The sequence below is a fragment of the Mustela nivalis genome (assembly GCF_964662115.1).
Source record: "Mustela nivalis genome assembly, chromosome: 6".
In the NCBI taxonomy this organism is placed as follows: domain Eukaryota; kingdom Metazoa; phylum Chordata; class Mammalia; order Carnivora; family Mustelidae; genus Mustela; species Mustela nivalis.
This window is the reverse complement of record NC_139025.1, coordinates 77,785,389-77,804,808: the sequence shown is the minus strand read 5'-3', so window position 1 is coordinate 77,804,808 and position 19,420 is coordinate 77,785,389. Positions and strand designations below refer to the sequence as shown.

The following is a 19,420-nucleotide window of genomic DNA, read 5'->3' as shown; positions in this document are numbered from 1 at the left end:
TCTAATACCATTATACACAGAAATTAGTGTCTCATCAATTGTGTTTTCATTCAATCATTAAACAAGATTTCAGTAAGTGATGACCTATACAATAATGTGTTTCTGATATTTTGAAAACATAATTTCACATTCCCCATCATGTTAAAATTGATATTGTGGCTCAGTGGTGGTGGGATATCCAGTTCCACCACCTCAAACACTATGTGGATTTGAACTTTGGAGCCTATGCCTCAATTACAAAAGATTTTCTTAGCATTGATCACCCTCTCTACTAAACAGTTCAGACTTATGTATCTGAGCTGAACATCTTGCCAACTATTCCTATGGTTTGTGAGTGTTTTAAGGCATGGAGGTTAAGTGAAAAGATAGTGTGATAGAACTGACAGGATTGGTCAGTAATAGGTTATACTCATCTTTTAAAGAAGTGACCATTTGGAAATAAAGAACATGGCCTTCATTCTGACCATTTGGAAATAAAGAACATGGCCTTCATTCACTGACATCCACCCATGCAAAAAACTCATGGGAAACTTCATATTTATGAGGAAAATTCAGTATAATGGTTAAGAACATGGACTTTGCATTCAGATACCCCAGGGTAAGAGTCTTAGCTCCATTGCTTACAAATTATGTGACTTTGGAAATTAATCTCAATTTGCACACTATTACAGAAATGGTGCTTATCTCATAGAATTTCTATGAGGATAAGATAGAGCAATATACATAAAGTGATTGGCATAGAGTCTGATACTTAACATATTTAATATACATACAGTTGGCCCTCACTATTCATGGATTCTGTACCCATGAATTTGCCTACTTGCTGAAATTTATTTGTAGTTACAAAATCAATACTCAAGGCACTTGCACAGTCATGCACAGAAATGCACATAGCAGTGAAAACTTTGTCACTCAATGGTCATGTCCCCAGCTGAGGCCGAATAAAGGGATGCTCTGTTATCTATTAAAAGGGAATACTCCCTTTAATTTGGGGGCCCTTAACCACGGCATTTTAGTTTAATCATTTGTTTTCTGTCACAGTCTTCAGGCACTCTATGGGAAGCCTCCAGGAGCCACATGTGCACCAGAACTATAAATGGGCTCAGTTCCTTCTGTCCATACATGTAACTGAGCCTAGTAGCCCTATCTGATGTTAAATAAAATCTTAATTAAGGCTAGTTTTACATTACTATGACAAGAAATTGCCTAAATTCTAAGTTTTTCCAGTTTATCTTGTACTATTAGATTCCAAAACTTATTACCTCAGTAGTTACCTACCTTTTCCCTCTGCCTAGAATCTTCTTTCTCTTCCCAAGGAGTGGCAAAGTCTTTTAATTTAGGACACAGCATAAGGATCATCATCTTACAGAGGCCTTTCCTAACTATACTATCCAAAGTAAGTGCCCAATATTCTTGATCATGGCAACATGCAGATTTCTTCTCCACATTTACCACTTTTTGTAATTGCTTTTCATCTGACAGTTGTTTCTTAGGTGACTTCTATACCAGCATCTACATTCTATAAGGACAGAAACTTGAACTATTTTGTTCAACTTGAACTATTTTGTCTGATTCCACATTGCCTAGACCTTTGGCTAGTATGGTCACCCAGTGAATAGATGAATGAATGAATCCTATTACATTTTCATATATGTTGGTTTGACTCTTCAAATGTTATTTCCAAACCTAAACAAAATAGTTTATTATTTAAGATAGATTCTATTCCATTTTTAATTACCATTTTTAAAAGATTATATTTATTTATTTGACAGATAGAGAGCACAAGTAGGCACAGCAGCAGACAGAGGGAGAGGAAAAGGCAGGCTCCCCACGTCAGGCAGGGAGCCTGACGTGGGGTTTGATCTCAGGACCCTGGGACCATGACCCAAGCTGAAGGCAGTTGCTTAACTGACTGAGCCACCAGGTGTCCCCAATTACCATTTTTTTTGGTATCATCCAACAAAATATAGTTTAAATCACACTTGCTTAGAGAAAGGGAATAATAGATTTTTTACCAGTTTTGCACATTGTCCATGATATTAAATGCAGTATCTCAGCTCCTAACCTTATTTCCCAAATTCATATCACACATTCAATTGCAAATAAACTGTCATTTGTTGTTAGGGCAAGGAACACATGAGTTTCTCCTCTGGGAAATCTAAATGTTAGACAAATACAACTGAGATTTTTTATCTAGGCCTAAAGTCATAATCTCATATTGACACAGAATAGAACACCGTTCTAAGAAACAGAAAACATGGGTCATAATACCTGTTCTGCTACTAGCTTGCTGCATGATTTTTGGTCCTGTGGACCTCACTAACGAAATCTCTAAAAGAATATGGATTTGGACCATTAGACACCACAGTTCCTTTTAAGTCTCTATGGCTGTAAAAGCTGAATAGATCTGTCTCTTCATTCACAGAGAAGGAGGAGGCAGAGGCTCAAGCACAAAGAGCTAAAACCTGGCCGGTCAAGTTTCTGACTGAAAGCACTAAAGCAGACTCCTGCCAGTGTCCGCTATGTACAGCAAGACGCTGTGCAGTGACGACACCTTAATGTAAGCACACAGTGAGGTCACAAAGAGAAAGACCAAGTTTTTGAATCTGTGTAGCTAGTGCTTTCTATTTTATAGGCAGACCTACACAAGCCACTTTTGTTTTTTTATAATTTTTTTAAATTTTTTATTTTTTATAAACATATATTTTTATCCCCAGGGGTACAGGTCTGTGAATCACCAGGTTTACACACTTCACAGCACTCACCAAAGCACATACCCTCCCCAATGTCCATAATCCCACCCCCTTCTCCCAAACCCCCTCCCCCCAGCAACCCTCAGTTTGTTTTGTGAAATTAAGAGTCACTTATGGTTTGTCTCCCTCCCAATCCCATCTTGTTTCATTGATTCTTCTCCTACCCACTTAAGCCCTCATGTTGCATCACCACTTCCTCATATCAGGGAGATCATATGATAGTTGTCTTTCTCTGCTTGACTTATTTCGCTAAGCATGATACGTTCTAGTTCCATCCATGTTGTTGCAAATGGCAAGATTTCATTTCTTTTGATGGCTGCATAGTATTCCATTGTGTATATATACCACTTCTTCTTGATCCATTCATCTGTTGATGGACATCTAGGTTCTTTCCATAGTGTGGCTATTGTGGACATTGCTGCTATAAACATTCGGGTGCACGTGCCCCTTTGGATCACCACGTTTGTATCTTTAGGGTAAATACCCAATAGTGCAATTGCTGGGTCATAGGGCAGTTCTATTTTCAACATTTTGAGGAACCTCCATGCTGTTTTCCAGAGTGGCTGCACCAGCTTGCATTCCCACCAACAGTGTAGGAGGGTTCCCCTTTCTCCGCATCCTCGCCAGCATCTGTCATTTCCTGACTTGTTGATTTTAGCCATTCTGACTGGTGTGAGGTGATATCTCATTGTGGTTTTGATTTGTATTTCCCTGATGCCGAGTGATATGGACCACTTTTTCATGTGTCCGTTGGCCATCTGGATGTCTTCTTTGAAGAAATGTAAAGATTTTATTCATTTATTTGACACAGAGAGAAAGAGAACAAGAAGGGGGAGCAGCAAGGAGAGGGAGAGGGAGAAGCAGGCTCCTTGCTGAGCAGGGAGTCTGATGCAGGGCTCTATCCCACAACCCTGGGATCATGACTTGAGCCAAAAGCAGATGCTTAACCCACTAAGCTACCCAGGCACCCCAGGAAACCACATTGTAAAGAGGATTGCTTAGTGTGCGTGGAATTACAGTAATGGAACAGGGGAAGAAAAGGAGGAGGAGTTGAATGATGAAGTGTGTCTGCTGACAGAATTTGAGGCACCTTTCCTGAGGTGACTGGTAATGTTGTTAGTCATAATTCTGAATCTGACTGTCCAAAATTGCTCTCTTTGGATGTGCATTGGTCATTATACCTAATTTGTTTCTGTGATCCTTCACCCACTCCCATTTTATTGAGGTATAATCACCAAATGAAAGTTATATATATTTAGGCTGTACAATGTGATACACACACACACACACACACATTGTAGAAGGATTGTCACAATCACATCTATTACTTCACATAGTCGTCTCCCTTTATTTTTGTGGTGAGAATGATTGAGATCTATTCTATTAGCAAATTTTAGTATACATTGTTATTATCTGTTATCACCTTGCTGTACATTATATCTCCAGAACTTATTCACCTTATGAGTGAAAGTTTGATCAACACTTCCTTATTTCCCTGCCCCCCACCACTGCCCTAGCCCATAGTAACCACCATACTACTCTGTTACTATGAGCTTTACTTTTTTACACATTCCACATATGAGATCATGCAATCCTCCTCCCCCCCCCCCACAGCTTGTTTCACTGAACACAATGTCCTCTATGTTTATCCATGTTGTGACAAATAAGATTTCCTTTCCATATTGAGTTTTTTGGCTCCTTCATCAAATACTAGTTGACTGTACATGTGTGGGTTTATTTCTGGGCTCTCTATTCTATTCCATTGGTCTATGGGACTGTTTTTAATGCCAGTACCATACTATTTTGATTACTATAACTTTGTAATATAATTTGAAATAGGAAGTATGGTTCATCTACTTTTGTTCTTCCAGCTCAGGATTGCTTTAGTTACTCAAAATCTTTTGTAGTTGTATACATATTTTAGTATTGTTTTTTTTTTTACTCTCCTTTTTGTCCCCTCCATGGCTGACCCTCTGAGAGTCCTTTTTAGTATCATTACTAAATCTGTTTTAGGTAGGCTATATAAAACCCCGGACACTTCTTCAAGTATTTGCAATGAAGAGGTTTTAATTCAGGGAACTAATTACGCAAGTAATGTCATAGCTAAAAAGTAAAACAAGGAGTGATGGTGAAACAACCCAAAAACTAGCAGTAGCAGGAGATGATTCTCACCAGTAGGCTAAAACTACACTGTCCAGTATGGCAGCCAGCCACATCTGGTTGTTGAGAACTTGAACTGAGATGTTCTTAGTGTTAGGGTCCGTGATCAAAGGAACGAGACTGATACAAAGCGAAGGTCAAGCAAAACTTTATTTCGCGCCAAGCATCAAGAATCAAACTGACCGGTCAGGGCTATCTCTTACGAAAAGGTGATGATGATGATCCCGACAAGCTCACTCCCAAGAAGGCCGCTCCGGACGAGGCTGCTCTAGATGAGGCTGCTCCGCAGATGAGGCCGCTCCATGATGGGAGCCGCTCCCAAGAAGAGGCCACTCCCAAGAGGAGGCTGCTGCTCCATGAGGTTGCTCCCCAGACAGGGCCGCTCCCAAGAAGAGGCCATTCTGGACAAGACCGCTTACCGGACGAGGCCGCTCCCAAGGACAAAGAAGCAACGATGACAGCGATGATGACAAGGAGGACAACCCGGATGACACAGACTCTGCTCCCCACCATGCCACTCTGACAAGGCTGCCACCCAGAGGAAGCCACCGCTGCGGACAAGGCCGCTCCTGGCTCGGGGTGGTGAGGCATTTTGCGGTGAGGCTGCTGGTAGCTAGGGGCTGTTGGCATCTCAGGGCCGCTGGCGTCTCAGGACCGCTGGCATCCAGGGGCTGCAGGCGTTGGGACCGCTGACCGCTGGACCACTGGTGTCTCCGGACCGCCGTCAGCGCAACTGCCCGAGGCGGCAGCTCGGGGCTGCTGAAGGCGGGGCCGCTGGTATAGCAACAATAAACGTAGTTTTTTAGTCTTAGTTTTTAGTCCAGGTCAGCAGGGTCTGTCGGCTGCCACTCCCATCTCTGGGGGGCATCCTTACTCTTGGCTCGTTTGACGTGACCCGCATCACCTGGAGGCTGCAGGAGGCGGCTGGGAGCCGCTGGAGGTGGGGCCGCAGGCTGCACGAAGCTGCAGGCTGCTCAGGGCCTCTGGAGGCTGGAGGCTGCAGGTGCCGGAGGCTGCAGGCAGCGGCTTGGGACCGCCGGAGGCAGGGTTGCAGGCGGCTCAGGCCGTGGAGGCTGGAGACTGCCGGCCCAGGGACTGCTGGCAACGGTTATAGCTCTTAAAAGAGCTGTTACAGCTCCTCCACTCCGCCGACTCTTCCGCTCCCGCAGACTCTTCCTTCTGCTCCCCCCACAACTCTCCTACCCTCCTGCTAGCCTCGCACAGCAACCTTTAGGCGGTTGGTTGAGCCCCAACCCTACACATGTGGCCAATCGGATCTCAATTCACCCTAGTGGATATACACATGCCCCACCGATTGGACATCTCCACCTGGCCTGCCCTGCCCCTACATCAGGGGTCCACAAGCAAGTTCCTCTGGGAGGGGCAGGCCCTTACACTTAGTATAAAATACACACCAGATTTGGAAGAAATAATAAGAAAAAAAAGAAAAATAGTTCATTAATAGTTCTCATACTGAATATACAGAGAAATGACATGTTGAATATATTGGATTAATTAAAATATAGTATTTAAATTTATTAAATTTATTTTTCCAGGGCTTCTGGGTGGTTCAGTCGGGTAAGTGTCTGTCTTCAGCTCAGGTCATATCTCAGGGTCCTGGGATCAGACCCCTCCCAACTTGTGTTCTCTCTCTCTCTCTCTCTCTCTCACTCTCACTCTCAAATAAATAAATAAATAAATTCACTTTGCTTTTTAAATGTGGCTACCAGACAAATAAGACTTACATACATGATTCATGTTATATTTCTGTTTGATGGTGAGAGATGGTGTTACTAAAATTCACAGTCCCTGGAACCTTTATGCTCTGGTTCACCAAGAACTTGAGGCAGGAAGGAAACTCACTTGTTACTTGAAATGCCAACTGGAGCCAGAAAGAAGGGGAAGAGTACCCTGGCTACTCCCTGTCACCCCAATCTCCTATCAGGGCTGCTGACTAAGCAGGTAGTCACCTCGAAAATGTAGCCCACAGAGGTTAGTCTTCCTGCGATACAGACTTGAGTGTCACAAGGGCAAGGGATATATCTCAGAGCAAATTGATTTAGTTAGATTACAGTCAGGTCTTACTATGTCCTTTTTGTTCTTTCATTCATTCATTCACTCAACATGTATTTAGCAAGTACTGCTGACTATACAGGCCCTGCAGAATTATTGCTCTGAGTTAAGACCTTTGCTGTTCAGGTTCTTTGCTTGATTTGGTTTCAGACTCCCTCACTGCCTAGATTATAGTCCGGATACTTGTAGCTTCCCTGGTGTTTGATCAAATGAGTCATCCTGTCCTCTATTACATTCTTAACATTTTCTGATGATAAGTATTTTAACTCATTGTCTTATCTTGTTCTCTTAATTCCTAGTGACCTATCTGGGATTTTCACTTAATTCTTCATTCAGTATAATTTATAGTGCCTATACAACCCTTGGTATAACCAACTACTTCTACAGACTATCAGCTACTATAGCCATACATAAGCTTTCTGTCTTTCTTCTTTCTTACTCACCACTTCCTCTCTGTGATATACCACCACACATGGGAACAGTGATGAAAAGAGTGTCTTCTTGACTCATGGCATGAAGAGATACCTAAAGGAGATACACAGATCTTCAGTCTAAAAGTGAATTTTCCTGGTCAAAAGCTAATATCACGAAGTATCTTCTTTAAATAAGTTTAGAGCCTAATAATCACCAAGTTCATAGAGAAATATGTGTTTTTATCATCAATAAACATTTTCTGGGCAACTAAGATATGTTTTCTAAGTATCAGAACACAAAGATGAAAAGGTGAAAAAACAAACTCCGGGAGGATAGATATAAGAAAAGATGAATAATCCTCTTTCGCAGCCAGCGCCGGGAGTGATGGGCATCTCTCGGGACAACTGGCACAAGCGCCGCAAGACTGGGGGCAAGAGAAAGCCCTACCACAAGAAACGGAAGTATGAGCTGGGACGCCCCGCTGCCAACACCAAGATCGGCCCCCGCCGCATACACACATTCCGAGTCCGAGTCCGGGGAGGCAATAAGAAGTACCGTGCCTTGAGGCTAGATGTGGGGAACTTCTCCCGGGGCTCTGAGTGTTGTACGCGCAAAACAAGGATTATTGACGTTGTCTACAACGCATCCAACAATGAACTGGTCCGCACCAAGACCCTGGTGAAGAATTGTATCGTGCTCATTGACAGCACACCATACCGACAGTGGTACGAGTCCCACTATGCGCTGCCCCTGGGCCGCAAGAAGGGGGCCGAGCTGACGCCTGAGGAGGAAGAGATTTTAAACAAAAAACGATCAAAGAAAATTCAGAAGAAGTATGATGAAAGGAAAAAGAATGCCAAAATCAGCAGTCTTCTGGAGGAGCAATTTCAGCAGGGCAAGCTTCTTGCATGCATTGCTTCACGACCAGGCCAGTGTGGCCGAGCAGATGGCTACGTCCTAGAGGGCAAGGAGCTAGAGTTCTATCTTAGGAAAAATCAAAGGCCGGAAAGGCAAATAAATCTTCCTCCACCTTCGGTCATGTAATAAAGGTGTTTATTGTTCAAAAAAAATAAATAAATAAATAAAAGAAAAAGAAAAGATGAATAATCCAAGAAGTCATGACAACAAGTGGCACAAATAATGAATATCCTGAGAGTTTAGGTGAAGAACTCCCTGTGTCAGGGAGTGTTTGAGATAAGGGAAACTGAGCTGGGCTTTGCAGGAAAGCAAGGATTAGATAAACAACACGAAAGAGAAAAGTTTTCCAGGAAGAGAAAACTGTATACACAGCAAGAATATACAGAAGCAGGAGTAAATTTATTCCATAATTATGGTCAGGAAACTCAAGTCCATCAAGAACAGTCTTACCCTAAGTGAGACCCTAGAGCAAACTCAAACTGAGAGAAGGACTCTGTAATATTTCTTATTAAAATTAAAGGTATGGCTAGAAAGTACAGCTCATTAGGAGGTAGAATGGGGTGCTTTCATGATTAGTACTGTCTTCACTATACTGTGGTTCAGCTACTGCTTTGTACCATAAGCTTCACGAGGGACAGAGCCTATTCTGCTCACTGTTCAGTCCTAAAGGCATGGCCCACAGTAGATGCTTAGTGATTCCATGTTGAGTGAATGAATGCCAATAAATGGTATGATAGGGGTGCCTGGGTGGCTCAGTGGGTTAAAGTCTCTGCCTTTGGCTCAGGTCATAATCCCAGGGTCCTGGGATCGAGCCCCACATCAGGCTCTCTGCTCAGCGGGGAGCCTGCTTCCCCCCCATCTCTACCTGCGTCTGCGTACTTGTGATCTCTCTCTCTCTGTCAAATAAATAAATAAAATCTTTAAAAAAAAATGGTATGATAGTGCTTGAGACCCTGGGCTGAGGAGACCCAAGGCAAACATTCATTCAATATTGATGTATTTCACAGGTGCCTAGGTGGCTCAGTGGGTTAAAGCCTCTGCCTTCAGCTCAGGTCATGATCTCAGGGCCCTGGGATGGAGCCCCACTCTCTGCTCCTCGGAGAGCCTGCTTCCTCCTCTCTCTCTGCCTGCCTCTCTGCCTACTTGTAATCTCTGTCAAATAAATAAATAAAATCTTTAAAAAAATATATTGACGTATTCCTGAATAACATTTAGGGAATTAGAAATGGAGTTAGGCATTATACTTCAAGTATTAGGAGAAATCTCTTCAGAGCCTTTAGGCAGTGTGCCCCTGGACCGCAGTTATGGGGGATTTAAGAATCTTAGTGGAGAATTTGGTTAACCTGGTATGTTATTAGGAAATGATAAAATTTATAATGTAATTGTCACTACCCATGCCTTTGTAATCATTTCCTTTTTGTGTTACTGACTTAAGGCTGGTTTCATTAGGCATATCTGGATTGGATTAGAAAGTATATTAGATTTATCCCAGAGCTAATATTTTAGAGACCAGATCCTTGCAACCCAAAGTAGCTTATCAAATTCTACCAAAACAGATACATTATCATCACAAAACCCAGAGAACCATAAGAATCATTGAAAGCCTCAGGGGAATGGCATTACATGAGGGAGGCTTTTGAACAGGTAACACTCTACTTACTTCCATACTGGGGAGTGTTGCTGTATGTCAAATACAGGCTGTGTGTTAATCTAGCACTCAACCCAGTGGAGGCCATACAGCTGTGTAGAGTAGGCATTTTTTTTTAGAATCAGCTAGAGCTGGATTCAAAGCCTGTGTTCTACTTATATTACTCTCTAAGCTAAAACAAGTGATGAGGATAAACATGGTGCTTACACCATATGATAGTCACAGGACTTCAATAAAATAATGCAAGTAAAGCCCATAGCACAGTGCCTATCACAAATAAGTGCTTGGTAAATGTTAATTCTTTCTCTAAGAATAGTAGAAGTGTGTCTAATACCCAATAGTCTTTTGTTTTCCAAAGAGGAACCCCACCCCCCCACACACGCATATAATCTCTTCAATTCTTTACTCACTTTGATCTTGGATTTGCCTGTGAATCATTTTTGTGTATGCCTCTTCCCCAAATGAATGCTTCTTGCCCTGACTGTAGTGCAGCCCCTGTTCTGGTTTTGTTTCATTGATGATGTTTTGGCATGTGATTCTTGCTGTCTTAGCATATGACTTAAGTTTGCTTCTACTTTCTACTTCCATCCTCCTGATGCTCATAGTGAAATTCACACTAAGAGGGATGCAAACAAGCAGAAAGGAAACAAAATAACCTATATCAGATTGCTTTCTGAGAGCAGCATTTGATGAGGGAAGAAGAAGACAAGTGAAAAGAATAGAGCACAAAATCACTGCCCCCTTGGTCTCCAATGAGAAGGCAGAGTCGGGAGAGTTTCAGGGCTGGGGTGGGGATGGCGGGGTAAGATGTATAGAGCTTACTTCTGCTGCTTTATGATGCTGTCTGGGGATTGTGACAGTTAATAGTAACCTCAGTGACAGTTAGGAAGGCTTAGTCAAGAAGCCACTTAATCAGCAAATCTTGTTACCCTTAAAAATACCTCCAGTTTCTCTACTTTTGGAAATGGAAAGAAAAAGCTATTTCTGTGGTTTCTCCAATCCTTGAAATTGTAGTTTGGGTGCAAATTTTCAAAGTAGTGTCTGCCAGAGTGCTGCTTTTATAAGCCTAAGAACCAGGCATTCAGCTTTAGGGAAGCCAGGGATTTGGAGGTAAGCCATGGTGGGCCCAAAGCCAGCTCCCAGACTTCTGATGTTTTATGGCATTTACAACTCACCACTCTCCATCAAAACCATTGCCTCAGATGAGGGGATAAGAAAAGAGTGTGGCCTTGTGAAGAGCCCTCCTATTCAGGAAATTACCCTAGGCCATTGGGATACCTGCTCTGCTATAGAAAACCCTGATGTTTGAGCATTGTTTTTTTTAAAGATTTTATTTATTTATTTGACAGAGAGAGATCACAAGTAGGCAGAGAGGCAGGCAGAGAGAGACAGAGAGAGGAGGAAGCAGGATCCCCGCTGAGCAGAGAGCCCAATGCAGGGCTCAATCCCAGGACCCTGAGATCATGACCTGAGCCAAAGGCAGTGGCTTAACCCACTGAGCCACCCAGGCGCCCTGAGCATTGTTTTGATTCAACATGGTAAAGACTGGAAGAAACTGATGCTAACAATGAAGTTTCTTTACACCTCAGGCATCACATATGCAAAAACATACTGTAGGGGCCTGGTTAGCCAGAGGGAGATGTTTGGTTATAAACGTAGATTGACTCCGCCCCTCCCGGAGGAATTTACTTGCAAACCGCGGATATAGGGGCTGGCCATGCCAGATGGAGACATCCAATCAGTGGGGGGATCATATATTTACTATGGTAAATTGAAATTCAGTTGGTCACCCATATTGCCGACCTAGCATGACTGTGCAGTTTTCCCTGTGTATGGCAATCTCATTGGCCACCTATGTGTGGGCCGGGCTCAGCCCCACCTCTATAAAAGTTAGTCTGTGAGGCTGATAGGCGTGCTCATCAGGAGGGGCGTGGTCTTCAGGAAGCGGAGTCGGGGTTGTCATTGCCTCTTTGTAAGAGAGGGCCCTGACCGGTCAGTTTGATTTTGGATGCTTGGCACTGAATAAAGCTTTGCTTGACTTTCGCTTTGTGTCGGTCTTGATCCTTTGATCACGGACCCTAACAAAATAAGCCTCAAGATCCCTCCCCACCTTTCAGAGTCATTAAGGCAGTTTAGGAGCAATGAGAGCTGGTTGTCTGGCAGCACTAGGCTCTGTCCATACACAGAAAGTTCTTTTCCTTTAAACACAGTCTTCCTGCAGTACCTCTGCCTAGTCCTCCTTATTCCTGGCAATATTTTACCTCCTCTTTGTTAAATATTTCAGTTTTTCTCTATGTCCAGTAACGTAGTTCAGGGATTCCCTTCTAACACAAAATATAGTACATTAGATAGTTTTGAAGTGCCTTACAGGAAAGTTAACCATGATTAATGAGATAGAAAATGAGGTACTGCTATTTTTATATTAGTATGATCAAGAAATATCTCTTTGATAAGGTGAGCAGATAATTGAATAAAGGATGGGACTTGGAAGTGTTGGAGAAAGATGATCTAGGGCAGAGGGAACAGCTCATGCAAAGGCTCTGAGGTGGCAGGAGAGTAAGCAGGTATTCAAGAAAAAGCAAGAAAGTCAGTATGGCTGGAGCACAGCAAATGAAAAGAATGACAGAAGTGAGGTCACAGAATATTGGGGAACCAGATCACTTAAGGTTTAAAGGCTTTTACTCTGAGAAAAACAAGAAACCATTGGAGAGTTTTAAAAGGATCACTGGCTATGTGTTGAGAATAAACTATAAGGAAACAGAAAAGGAAGAAAGAAAACTAATTAAGGAAATTATTGCAATAATTCAGGTGAGAGATGATACCTTAACCAAGGTTATAGCTATGGATATGTGTGAGAAAACTAGAACAGAAAAAGATGCTGAGAATTGGTAGGATTATGGAAATACATCTAAGGTGGAGCCAACAAGATTTCTTAAAAGGTTACTGGTACAATATGAGGAAAGAAAGTTTTTTGACCCAAACAACTGAATAGATCAATTGCTATTGGTAGAGATGAGCCACCTGCAGGAAAATGAGAGTCGAGGAGAAAATGAGAAGTTCTGTTTCAAACACACTGACTTTAAATTTGTATTAAACATCCTTGTAGAGATTTTGAACAGGCAGAAAGAATTTCAGGTGAGAGGTCTAGAATGAACTATAGCTTTGAGCATTAGTGGCATATAACTACTTAAAGCCATGAGACCACATGAAATTGTAGATAGACACAGGACAGTGTTTAAAGAGGTCAAGTAGATGTGGAGAAGTCTCCAAAGGTGGCTGAGAAGGAGCAGCCAGTGATGTAAGGGGAGAGCGCAGAGACAGTGATGTGCCAAAACCAAATGAAGAATATATACAAGAAGAAAGGAAGTGTCCAACTTTATTGAATACTGCTGTGAGGTCAAGAAAGAGGAGGACTAAGAAATAACCAAAGTGGGGGACGCCTGGGTGGCTCAGTGGGTTAAGCTGCTGCCTTCGGCTCAGGTCATGATCTCAGGGTCCTGAGATCGAGCCCTGCATCGGGCTCTCTGCTCAGCGGGGAGCCTGCTTCCTTCTCTCTCTCTCTCTGCCTGCCTCTCTGCCTGCTTGTGATCTCTCTCTGTCAAATAAATAAATAAAATCTTAAAAAAAAAAAAGAAATAACCAAAGTGGAAAGTTGAAAAGTGGAAGTTGACCTACAGTTGGACTTTTAATATATTTTCTCTTAAAAATTTAAAGGACCCAAGGATGTGGAGACAAGGAACCATTTATTCTGGATAAATAAAATTAAGAGTTTGGGCCACTATAAAATGAGAAAATTTTGGTGTAGTTGGGGGACATAGAAGAGAGATTGCTGAGAATTAAAGGAAAAGAAGTGTATAATTACTATTAAAATATTTGGGGGACTGCCCTCTCTTTCATAACTATGCTTAATCAACATTACAGCATTGCTTTTCTCATCGAATGCCATTTATATTACATAATTATAAAACTTAACCATGAGATCAAACGAATATGCCAAGAAGTCTCCTTTACTCCCTGATGGCTCCTGTCCTTTGCCCAACTATTTCTGAATTCTGGTTGTTCCACTATTCTTTCAAAGCCTCGGGTATCTTCTTGGGGACATTTCTGGATAGAAATATTCAGAACAGAACAATCCTTCTCATAAAAACAACAGAGCATAAAGCTTTCAAGAAATGGAATGTGTCTAGATAATATTTCATTTGTTGTCTCATTTCTTCTGAACCATAATATGCTTCATTTCCATTTATAAGCATTGATGAGCATATAGGAAATGATTGAAAAAACTGCCACTTCTATAAGGTTTATTACTTTCTTCTTGATCGAAACATTGCTTGGACATAGTGACACTTTGGACTTTACATGGTAAAGCTTTTTTTTTTTTTAAGATTCTACAGATATTTTAAATTCAACACACTAACTACATCCTGAACTAACATCTAATTCATGTTCCTAATTATAAAACCGTCTTTCTCTGCTTTCATTTCATTCTTTGTGATCAGGACTGGTGTCTTTATGTGTGTGCAAGGCATCTATAGCCAAGCATCTTGCACAACAGAAGCATTTGCATAATGAAACTGACTGATTGGGAAAAACAATACTAAAATTTTTGTCTTAGTCTTGAATTATGAGAAAATCTTGAATTATTAGAAAATATTAAAAATTTTGTCTAAGTCTTTAATAATTAGAAAGATTATTGGGGTGTTTAACAAGAATTTGAACACATCAATGAACAGAAGTATAGACGGGTCTTGCCGTTCAATTTCCTCTTAGTGCTTTAAGTCATTTTCTTATATTTTTCCCCAAGAAACTTACTTATAACTTTTAGTTTAATTGAGGCAGAGATTGTTTTTTGGCTAAGATGAAAAAATAAACAACATTCACAAAATGAGTTTATATATGTAAGTATCTTAAGAAAATGTATGTGCTCATATTTGTGTACTAAGATAGAAGATGCTCAAAATTAGGAACCCAAATTACCAAACTGAGCACCGGAAGTTACTTTGGCAGGAAGCCATTCAGGCAAAATGAAAGTTGACAAAATGATAGGAGTTAGGAGAAGAATAAACAGGATAAATGGCATTTGCCTTTTAGAGGCAGCCATTTTGATGTGTGGAAAACACAATAACCAAATAAACTGAATTAAAATTTCAACTCCTTTTAATATTGAGAAATTATGTGTGAAATAATCATTCTCATTCCATTGCCTGGCAAAGAAATCAGTAAGACATGAGCTAAGAGTTGGGGTAGAAGGGAGGGTAAAGATGGGTAGACACCCAGACACCTGGCAGACAAACTACAGATAATCAAGAGGCATGTCTTCACCAAACTCATTTTTTAAAAAGGCCATAAACCATTCTTTTTTTTTTAACATATTAATTTAATTGTATTTTTTTCAGTGTTTCAAGATTCATTTTTGCACCACACCCAGTGCTCCATGCAATACATGCCCTCCTTAATATCCACCACAGGGCTCACCCATCCCCCCAACCGCTCCCCCTCCAAAAACCTCAGTTGGATTCTCAGAGTCCACAGTCTCTCATGTTTCATCTCCCCTTCCAATTTACCCCAATTCACTTTTACTTTCCTTCTCCTAATGGCCTCTATGTTATTCCTTATGCTCCACAAGTAAGTGAAACCGTGTGATAGTTGACTCCTTCTGCTTGACTTGTTTCAGTCAGCATTATCTCCAGTCCTGTCCATGTTGATATAAAAGTTGGGTATTCATCTTTTCTGATGGCTGGGTAATATTCCATTATATATATATGGACCATATCTTCTTTATCCATTTGTCTGTTGAAGGGCATCTTGTCTCTTTCCACAGTTTGGTGATTGTGTCCATTGCTTCTGTGAACCTTGGGGTACAGATGGCCCTTCTTTTCACTACATCTGTATCTTTGGGGTCAATACCCAGTAGTGCAATTGCAGGGTCATAGAGTAGCCCCATTTTTAATTTTTTGAGGAATCTTTACACTGTTTTCCAAAGTGGATGCCCCAGCTTGCATTCCCACCAACAGTGTAAGACGGTTACCCTTTCTCCATATCCTTTCCAATGCTTGTTGTTTACTGTCTTGTTAATTTTGGCCATTGTAACTGGTGTAAGGTGGTATCTCAATGAGGTTTTGATTTGAATTTCCCTGGTGGCTAATAATGATATCCAGATATGGACCCTCAATTGTATGGTCAAATAATATTTGACAAAGCAGGAAAAAATATACAGTGGAAAAAAGACAATCTCTTCAATAAATGGTGCTGGGTAAATTGGACAGCTATGTGTAGAAGAATGAAACTTGACCATTCTCTCACACCATACACAAAGATAAACTTAAAATGCATGAAAGACCTCAATGTGAGGCAGGAATCTATCAAAATCCTAGAGGAGAACATAGGCAATAACCTCTTAGACATTGGCCACAGCAACTTCTTTCAAGACATGTCTCCAAAGGCAAAGGAAACAAAAGTGAAAATGAACTTTTGGGACTTCATAAAAATCCAAAGCTTTCTCACAACAAAGGAAACAGTGAGCAAAACAAAGAGGCAATCCACGGAATGGGAGAAGATATTCACAAATGACACTACAGAAAAAGGGCTGATATCCAAGATCTATAAATAACTCCTTAAACTCAACACCCAAAAAGTGGATAATCAAGTCCAAAAATGGGCAGAAGACATGAACAGACACTTGTCCAAAGAAGACATACAGATGGCTAACAGACACATGAAAAAATGTTCATCATCATTAGCCATCAGGGAAATTCAAATCAAAACCACCAATCATTCTTAACTAAAGCAACTATCCATTCTCTAAGAATTTACATGAATGAGTGGTCCAAGTGTCTGATTTCTCTTTTAAAGCTATAGCCATACTAATTTACTTTAAATCAATACATAGAACCTCTGCTTAATCATGATAGCTGGTTTTTAAAATTTAAAAATCAATATAGGCATAAATCCTTTTTGTGGGCTTCCTGGGAAGCCTGGGGAAAAAAATTTTGGAAAGGGAGGAAAGTTTGGCAGTAATTTGACCCACTAATATTAACTTAGATCTCCATAGGGAGTCCTTCATTATATACTTAATGATTTTCTCAGTACTCAATAAAATACATATATAAATATCCTTAAAATGAGAGTCTCCTAAGATTTCCTGGAGTTAATGTGTTCTATTTCTTGGTAATTAAAAAAGACGGGGAAGGTTGTATATTAAGTTAACATATTTTGACTCAGTTGTGCCAAATAGTGACCTTGTTAAATGTGTTTAAAAGCCTGTCTAGTCAAAAGAGTCTTGAGAAAATGTCTCCACAAAGTTTTCTTGTTTCAACAGAAATCTTATGGATAGGAATTGATTTGGATTTATAGAATGTGGAGAATTTTATTCTTTTCATTATGAGAATGATAGATGGAAAGTTTTCTTCATTGCTTGGAAGGATGTATGATTGTGCCTTTTAGAGACCACCAGACCAATTTCTTATTTCCTACTACAATAAAATATCAGATACCCAGAATTCTTGAGAAATGGTAAAATCTGGTTAGTGCTCTATTTTATTTTTCTGATGTTTAAGAATTTTTTTCTGTGCATGGTTGTTTGAACAATGAAGTGGGTATAAAGAAAACATTATAAAATATATTAGTCCTTTCTTCTGAGTTAGTTGAATACTATTAATTTAATAAATTTTTTAAATTATCTTTTTGCTACATTTGCAACACTGGATAAAGAACTATATGTTTTTACCCTCAAAAAGGTCACTATTTAATGGGAGGAGAGAGGGATGTGCATGCAATTATATATTAATCAAAATAGGCTAACTGCTATAACAATATTAATGTTCAAAGGTTTAACTCAACAAGAGTTTCTTTCTTGGTTATATTGCTGTCCACTGTGGCTATGCAGAGAGAGTGAAGTGGGCTTTCTGCTCCACACAGTCCATTCAGGCTCCTTCCATCTGGTGTCTGTGTCATCTTTTTGGTCCTCAGAGAGCTCCACTGATTTTCTATATCTGTCTAGTGGGCCAGGAAAAAAAAATAACATGGAGAATTACAAGGGAGGTTTCATGTGCCAGATCTGGGGAGCCATCTTCACACATTCCATTGGTCAGAACTCAGTCATATGGCTGTGTCAAATCTAAATGTTTTATCCACTTCAGAGGGCTTTAAAGATATTTAAAATACATACATCTATCTATTGATCTATCTATCTATCATCTATCTATCTATATCTCCATATATGTGTAAGTTTGTTTCTGGGCCTTCTATTATGATACATTCAATTATTTATCTCTGTATTATAAGTCTGTTATTTGTTAAGTAGAGATTCCTCATTATTTTGTTCTCATTTTGCAAAACAGCCCTGGCAATTATCTCCTGTTTGTGCTTTTCCATCAGAATTTTATTTTATTTTAAGATATTATTTATTTATTTGACAGAGATCACAAGTAGGCAGAGAGGCAGGCAGAGGGAGAGGGGAAAGCAGGCTCCCTGCTGAGCAGAGAGCCCGATGGAAGGCTCCATCCCAGGACCCTGGGATCGTGACCTGAGCCAAAGGCAGAGCCTTTAACCCACTGAGCCACCCACGTACCCCACCATCAGAATTTTAAATCACCTTATGAAAGTTTCATGAAAGAGCTTGTACCACAAAAATTTTTTTTCAATTGCATTTGATTATGACTTTATTAGAATTAAATTTTTTTAGAATTAAATTTTTATGGGATTACCCCAGACTTTATTACATTGTAGTTGCTCAACAAACACTATTTATTGACTAAATAAAAGAAAGATGACAATTCAAACTTGAGGACAATGTGCCCATTCTAAGTTTTCAGAATCTATATTCAGAATTGCAAACTAATTTGAAGACTGAGCAGAACAAAACTGAAAATTTAACTGTTGCTGACTCTCTGTCATGCAATCCACTGATGATACTCATTTTTCAGGACACTGGACTTACTCAGCTATTTAAACATGATAACATATGTAAAGTGCCTAGCACATCAGTCAGTCTTGTTATGTTAACAACAGAGGGTATGATTGAATAAATGGTAATTCCCTCTTGCTATTCTACTTTTTAGCAAACCTCATTAAATCTCCATGCAAAAATTAAAAAAAAAAAAAAAAAACCAAAACAGCCTGGGGAAATAAAACATAAACATTGATATTTTATTTGTGACTTTTAGAAAACTATGTAATGCTTTCAATTTATTACTGCTTTATTTATGTAATATTTTTATATAATACTTTTAAGTTTATTACTACAAAATCAATTAATTGGAGTGCCAAACAAGCTACAGCTACTATTTTTGCTTGATTGCTTACTGAAGTTTAATAGCAGAATACGTAAACTTAAAAGTTATTTTATAAAACATAAGATTATCTTCTAAATATCTACAAAATTTAATATAGCTCTGTAGTGGTATGCTTTTTCTGAAAAGTAAATGACTACTGATATAAGTTGATGAGTAAATCT

General features: G+C 40.1%; 1 protein-coding gene and 1 pseudogene across 4 annotated transcripts in view; one reads left to right on the top strand and one right to left on the bottom strand.

Annotated features, from left to right (window-relative positions):
* Window positions 1–19,420, bottom strand: part of GABPB1 (GA binding protein transcription factor subunit beta 1) — a 975,210-nt gene that overhangs the window by 380,111 nt on the left and 575,679 nt on the right. The window lies entirely within an intron of this gene.
* LOC309867471 (small ribosomal subunit protein eS8 pseudogene) lies at window positions 7,747–8,418 on the top strand (annotated as a pseudogene). Its single transcript has one exon. The product of its transcript is annotated as a small ribosomal subunit protein eS8 pseudogene (transcript).